Raw genomic sequence first — 7,295 nt, 5'->3', positions numbered from 1 at the left:
CGTGGTAGAGACAAGGCGTGGTAGAGGCAAGGCTGTGGTAGAGACAAGGCGTGGTAGAGGCAAGGCGTGGTAGAGGCAAGGCGTGGTAGAGGCAAGGCGTGGTAGAGGCAAGGCGTGGTAGAGACAAGGCGTGGTAGAGACAAGGCGTGGATAGAGGACAAGGGCGTGGTAGAGACAAGGCGTGTAGAGGCAGGTGGTAGAGACAAGGCGTGGTAGAGGCAAGGGCGTGGTAGAGCGGCAGAGCAGGCGTGGTAGAGGAGCAAAGGCGTGGTAGAGGCAAGGCGTGGTAGAGACAAGGCGGTGAGGCAAGGCGTGGTAGAGGCAAGGCGTGGTAGAGACAAGCGCGTGGTAGAGGCAAGGCGTGGTAGAGACAAGGCGTGGTAGAGGCAAGCCGTGGTAGAGGCAATGCGTGGTAGAGGCAGAGGCGCGTGGTAGAGACAAGGCGTGGTAGAGGCAAGGCGTGGTAGAGACAAGGCGTGCAAGTAGAGACAAGGCGTGGTAGAGGCAGTAGCCGTGGTAGAGGCAAGGCGTGGTGGAGACAAGGCGTGGTAGAGACAAGGCGTGGTAGAGACATGGTAGGCAGGCGTGGTAGAGACAAGGCGTGGTAGAGGCTGGGCGCTAGGTAGAGACAAGGCGTGGTAGAGACAAGGCTGTAGGTAGAGGCAAGGCCGTGGTAGAGACAAGGCGTGGTAGAGGCAGGCCGTGGTAGAGACAAGGCGTGGTAGAGGCAGGCCGTGGTAGAGACAGAAGTGGTAGAGACAAGGCGTGGTAGGGCAAGACAAGGCGTGGTAGAGGCAAGCCGTGGTAGAGGCAATGCGTGGTAGAGGCAAGGCGTGGTAGAGACAAGGCGTGGTAGAGACAGGCGTGGTAGAGGCAGGCCGTGGTAGAGACAAGGCGTGGTAGAGACAAGGCGTGGTAGAGACAAGGCGTGGTAGAGACAAGGCGTGGTAGAGGCAAGGCGTGGTAGAGGCAAGGCGTGGTAGAGGCAAGGCGTGGTAGAGGCAGAGGCAAGGCGTGGTAGAGGCAAGGCGCGGTAGAGACGGGCCGAGAGGCGCGTGGTAGAGGCAAGGCGTGGTGAGAGGACAAGGCGTGGTAGAGACAAGGCGTGGTAGAGACAAGGCGTGGTAGAGACAAGGCCGTGGTAGAGGCAAGGCGTGGTAGAGGCAAGGCGTGGTAGAGACAGGCCGTGGTAGAGGCAGGCCGTGGTAGAGGCAAGGCGTGGTCGAGACAAGGCGTGGTAGAGACAAGGCGTGGTAGAGACAAGGCGTGGTAGAGACAAGGCGTGGTAGAGACAAGGCGTGGTAGAGACAAGGCGTGGTAGAGGCAAGGCGTGGTAGAGGCAGGCCGTGGTAGAGACAAGGCGTGGTAGAGGCAAGGCGTGGTAGAGGCAAGGCGTGGTAGAGACAAGGCGTGGTAGAGACAAGCTGTCAGTTTCCCTCCTCCATCCATGCTGCTTCTTCAACTCAGCATTAGGAGTCCTGTGGACATCAACAGTCCTGAACATGGCATTATGAACAGCACCATCTTCCTAATTGAGAACTTTGACATATTGGCACAAAAGGAAGTAGTTTACAGTACAAATAGCTAGTTGACGTTACAGCTAGCTAGTTTTTTTTTATTTATTTCACCTTTATTTAACCAGGAACCAGTGGGTCTGGCGACGAATATGTAGCGAGGGCCAGCCGACTAGAGCATACAAGTCGCAGTGGTGGGTGGTATAAGGTGCTTTAGTGACAAAACGGATGGCACTGTTATAAACTGCATCCAGTTTGCTGAGTAGAGTGTTGGAAGCCATTTTGTAGATGACATCGCCGAAGTCGAGGATCGGTAGGATAGTCAGTTTTACTAGAGTAAGTTTTGCGGCGTGAGTGAAGGAGGCTTTGTTGCGGAATAGAAAGCAGACTCTTGATTTGATTTTCGATTGGAGATGTTTGATATGAGTCTGGAAGACGAGTTTGCAGTCTAGCCAGACACCTAGGTACTTATAGATGTCCACATATTCAAGGTCGGAACCATCCAGGGTGGTGATGCTAGTCGGGCATGCGGGTGCAGGCAGCGATTGGTTGGAAAGCATGCATTTGGTTTTACTAGCGTTTAAGAGCAGTTGGAGGCCACGGAAGGAGTGTTGTATGGCATTGAAGCTCGTTTGGAGGTTAGATAGCACAGTGTCCAATGACGGGCCGAAAGTATATAGAATGGTGTCGTCTGCGTAGAGGTGGATCAGGGAATCGCCCGCAGCAAGAGCAACATCATTGATATATACAGAGAAAAGAGTTGGCCCGAGAATTGAACCCTGTGGCACCCCCATAGAGACTGCCAGAGGACCGGACAGCATGCCCTCCGATTTGACACACTGAACTCTGTCTGCAAAGTAATTGGTGAACCAGGCAAGGCAGTCATCCGAAAAACCGAGGCTACTGAGTCTGCCGATAAGAATATGGTGATTGACAGAGTCGAAGGCCTTGGCAAGGTCGATGAAGACGGCTGCACAGTACTGTCTTTTATCGATGGCGGTTGATGTTCCAGCTAGCTAGTTGATGTTCCAGCTAGCTAGCTGATGTTCCAGCTAGCTAGCTGATGTTCCAGCAAGCTAGCTGATGTTCCAGCAAGCTAGCTGATGTTCCAGCTAGCTAGTTGATGTTCCAGCTAGCTAGTTGATGTTCCAGCTAGCTCACCCAAAGCAGGCATTTCTCCTCCTCACTGCTCTGCAGGACTAGATGATCATGATGTTGTGGCTGTAACATTTAATGGACACTAGAACTAGCTAGCTATGTCAGACATGTTCAGGAAAAGCGGCTCATAGCAAGCCAATAAAATGTATATCACTGCATTAGTTCGACATTGACATCTAAGCAATCAACACAGGGCTTCTACACAGCTTCCATTTCCTTTCCTAAATCAATAAACCAACCAATCTTTACAAGAGTGGTGCCATTTTGGACAGTGCCGGTGGTGATAGGACATTGGAGAACAAAACCAAACTAATGTAAGAAATATTTTATTTTTTTACGTTTTCAAAATTGCATTACATATTTACAATTCTTTGATGTCATGAAAACGGTTATTCCTACAGTTGACAGCAGTAACCCTGTCTTGTTTCCCTTTATAATGTAAACCAGTGAGGAGAAAGAGGCAAAGTGGTATAAATCAATTTAAAGTAGAGGTCATCCCTTGTAACATTTCCAACAACAGATCATCGACAGTATCATGAGTTTCATATATTACAAGAGAGGACATTGGTTCCATTGAGGACATTGGTTCCATTGGAGGACATTGGAGGACATTGAAAGAGTTGTGATTTATGCTTTGTTTTATCAAAACGTTCAACGAATTAGAATGTGATCTCAAAAAGCAAAAAAAAAACCTTTATTAAGAAATGCAGACAGATGCGTAGTCAAGTTAAGTAAAAGACCGAGCGAGTGAGCTCCCCCTAAGGACTCGGAAGTTCCGCACTTTGTGTTTGAAGTTGAACCAGTGAAGTTGAAATCCTCCGAGATGCAGGTTCACTGAAGGACCCGTCAGCGGTATCAGAATTCCTCCTCCGCGTTGCGGCTGCGTGAGGCCTTCAGCTGTTTGAGACGCTCCATACACTCATTGACGCTAGCGCTCTCCGTGCACCTTGTTGTCACGCGTGCGCACGCTTCACCGTCTCGCTGGTCTTCTCCTTCTCTCCCACAACTGGACAGAAAAGAGGATTTCATTATGATTTAATGTTTTGACTGTTTAGTGATAAAACCGTAAATTGCTTCTCTGTTACGCTTTCAAGTAGAATCCCTGAGATGACTAATACAATCAATTATGGCCTGTCATTTCCAGCTGTCTATTTAACATGTGTAGTTTTCTGATCATATTGGACCTCCCTGTTGCTCTGGTTGTCGTGGCTCATTTAACATGTGTAGCTTTCTGATCATATTGGACCTCCCTGCTGCTCTGGTTGTCGTGGTCTATTTAACATGTGTAGTTTTCTGATCATATTGGACCTCCCTGTTGCTCTGGTTGTCGTGGTCCTATTTAACATGTAGTAGTTTCTGATCATGTTGGACCTCCCTGTTGCTCTGGTTGTCGTGGTCTATTTAACATGTGTAGTTTTCTGATCATATTGGACCTCCCTGTTGCTCTGGTTGTCGTGGTCTATTTAACATGTGAAAATATTTTAAATAGACACTCAACCTATAGAATGAGATTTGTAGTCAGCTTAACATTTTTTTACATGTTGTTCAAGGCTCAAACTCCCATGATTCCATCTGGCAAAACCACTCCCACCGTCACCGACCAATGTTGTAGCTCCGGCAGCCATTGTGCACTTTTCTAAACATCTTATATTTTCATATCGAATTACTTGTAAACTTCATACATTTGATTAGTTCCAATAGGCAGGCCTCCAGTGTTGTTGGATGGCTGCTTGGACAGTGTGTCAGTTATCGTTGAACAAACCATTTCAGATGCAGCAGGTTTAGCTAGCTAGCATTGCTAACGTTACATTAGCACCAAAGACAGGCTGAGAGACTATGATTCCGTAATGATTTGCCTGTAAATTTCATAATAAATCATACCCCACCACTCAGCCCATACCCTAGACCCCACCACTCAGCCCATACCCTAGACCCCACCACTCAGCCCATACCTCTAGACCCCACCACTCAGCCCATACCCTAGACCCCACCACTCAGCCCATACCCTAGACCCCACCACTCAGCCCATACCCTAGACCCCACCACTCAGCCCATACCCTAGACCCCACCACTCAGCTCAAAGCACATACCCCACCACTCAGCTCCAAAGCACATACCCCACCACTCAGCTCAAAGCCCATACCCCACCACTCAGCTCAAAGCCCATACCCTACCACTCAGATCAAAGCCCATACCCTACCACTCAGCTCAAAGCCCATACCCTACCACTCAGCTCAAAGCCCATACCCTACCACTCAGCTCAAAGCCCATACCCTAGACCCTACCACTCAGCTCGAAGCCCATACCCTAGACCCTACCACTCAGCTCAAAGCCCATACCCTAGACCCTACCACTCAGCTCAAAGCCCATACCCTAGACCCTACCACTCAGCTCAAAGCCCATACCCTAGACCCTACCACTCAGCTCAAAGCCCATACTACCCTACCACTCAGCTCAAAGCCCATACCCTACCACTCAGCCCAAAGCCCATACCCTGACCCTACCACTCAGCCCAAAGCCCATACCCTACCACTCAGCCCAAAGCCCATACCCTACCACTCAGCCCAAAGCCCATACCCTACCACTCAGCCCAAAGCCCATACCCTACCACTCAGCTCAAAGCCCATACCCTACCACTCAGCTCAAAGCCCATACCCTACCACTCAGCTCAAAGCCCATACCCTACCACTCAGCCCAAAGCCCATACCCTACCACTCAGCCCAAAGCCCATACCCTACCACTCAGCCCAAAGCCCATACCCTACCACTCAGCCCAAAGCCCATACCCTACCACTCAGCTCAAAGCCCATACCCTACCACTCAGCTCAAAGCCCATACCCTACCACTCAGCTCAAAGCCCATACCCTACCACTCAGCTCAAAGCCCATACCCTACCACTCAGCTCAAAGCCCATACCCTACCACTCAGCTCAAAGCCCATACCCTACCACTCAGCTCAAAGCCCATACCCTACCACTCAGCTCAAAGCCCATACCCTACCACTCAGCTCAAAGCCCATACCCTACCACTCAGCTCAAAGCCCATACCCTACCACTCAGCTCAAAGCCCATACCCTACCACTCAGCTCAAAGCCCATAACCTACCACTCAGCTCAAAGCCCATACCCTAGACCCCACCACCACTTACCCAGGATGAAGTTGTACTGTGCCAGCTGTGCGTTGCGTATCTTCTTGTTCAGGGTGCAGCTGGCATCACAGTCTACGTCTGTCATCAGACCTCCACGGTGGAAATCATCACGGATCTTCTGAGCATAGTCATCCAATGTGGGTCCTACAGGTACCACCATCACCTGACGAGGAGACAGCCACAGCGGCCTGGGAGGGTATTGACATCTTATTACAGAGTTTTTAAGAGGTTAAAACTCTAACAGCTGCTTTGGATCCGGTACCAGCTCCTGAGATTTGTTTTGGGGCAACCAACAAATTATTTTCAAGTGACAATTACATTTACATTTAAGTAATTTAGCAGACGCTCTTATCCAGAGCGACTTACAATTAAATTTGAAAGCTACGGCCGTTGTCGTTTTGGAAATCAAACTCCAATCTTACTGATGCAAATGTCATAAGAATGTTTCTCCTGTAAAATTCTGCATACGGCAAAACAACAGGCTGTACTCGCCTACGCCCGAAGAATCTTCTCTTGAAAAACATTACGGCTGTTTGTCCCTCTTGAGCCACCGTAGCAACATACCCACTATCACTTCCTCAAAATAAGTTGAATTCATCTAAGATAAAGCAAGTAATCTGTCATTAATTTTGACATTCTTGCAGAGGTCTTAGTCACTTCATCAAAGAATCCCATCTGTAGTTCCCACTAGGAGTCGACTTCGGCTGCCGAACGTTGACTTACCCGCAAGAAGAAAATGTTTGCGCACGAAAATAAAATCCCTCCGAAGACCAAAACTAACAAAAAAGATCACAGGTGTGTGAATTGTTGGTTCGACTGGAACGCATACATTAACCTTAGGGGGGAAAGTATTCCTGTATGACGAAAAATGACGTTGCACTTCTGAACCGGCTGTGTTCCTATGGGAATGTGCTCATGTTTAGAGCCGCACAATCAGGTAAAAGATCTAACTTTTTTTTTTTTTTTACTTTGGAAAAGTCTGACAGGAGAGAACGTATTAATATTACCAGCTACAGGAGATCAGATAGTAGTAGAGACAGTATTACCAGCTACAGTATATTAGATAGTAGTAGAGACAGTATTACCAGCTACAGTATATTAGATAGTAGTAGAGACAGTATTACCAGCTACAGTAGATTAGATAGTAGTAGAGACAGTATTACCAGCTACAGTATATTAGATAGTAGTAGAGACAGTATTAACAGCTACAGTATATTAGATAGTAGTAGAGACAGTATTAACTACAGCTAGATTAGATAGTAATAGAGACAGTATTACCAGCTAGGATTAGATAGTAATAGAGACAGTATTACCAGCTAGATTAGATAGTAGTAGAGACAGTATTACCAGCTACATTAGATTAGATAGTAGTAGAGACAGTATTACCAGCTACAGTAGATTAGATAGTAGTAGAGACAGTATTACCAGCTACAGTAGATTAGATAGTAGTAGAGACAGTATTACCAGCTAGATTAGAT

At 48.1% G+C, this 7,295-nt stretch overlaps 1 long non-coding RNA gene across 1 annotated transcript; it reads right to left on the bottom strand.

The window, feature by feature from the left end:
- Positions 1 to 2,982: 2,982 nt before the first annotated feature.
- Positions 2,983 to 6,004, bottom strand: LOC135566103 (uncharacterized). The gene is made up of 2 exons (XR_010461962.1): positions 5,818 to 6,004; positions 2,983 to 3,678 (listed from the first exon to the last, which is right to left on the bottom strand). It is a non-coding gene; the product is annotated as an uncharacterized LOC135566103 (long non-coding RNA).
- Between the last annotated feature and the right edge of the window lie 1,291 nt (positions 6,005 to 7,295).

The sequence above is a fragment of the Oncorhynchus nerka genome, unplaced genomic scaffold, assembly GCF_034236695.1.
Source record: "Oncorhynchus nerka isolate Pitt River unplaced genomic scaffold, Oner_Uvic_2.0 unplaced_scaffold_7245, whole genome shotgun sequence".
In the NCBI taxonomy this organism is placed as follows: Eukaryota; Metazoa; Chordata; class Actinopteri; order Salmoniformes; family Salmonidae; genus Oncorhynchus; species Oncorhynchus nerka.
The sequence above is the reverse complement of the archived record's forward strand: the minus strand, read 5'-3'. Positions and strand labels throughout refer to the sequence as shown.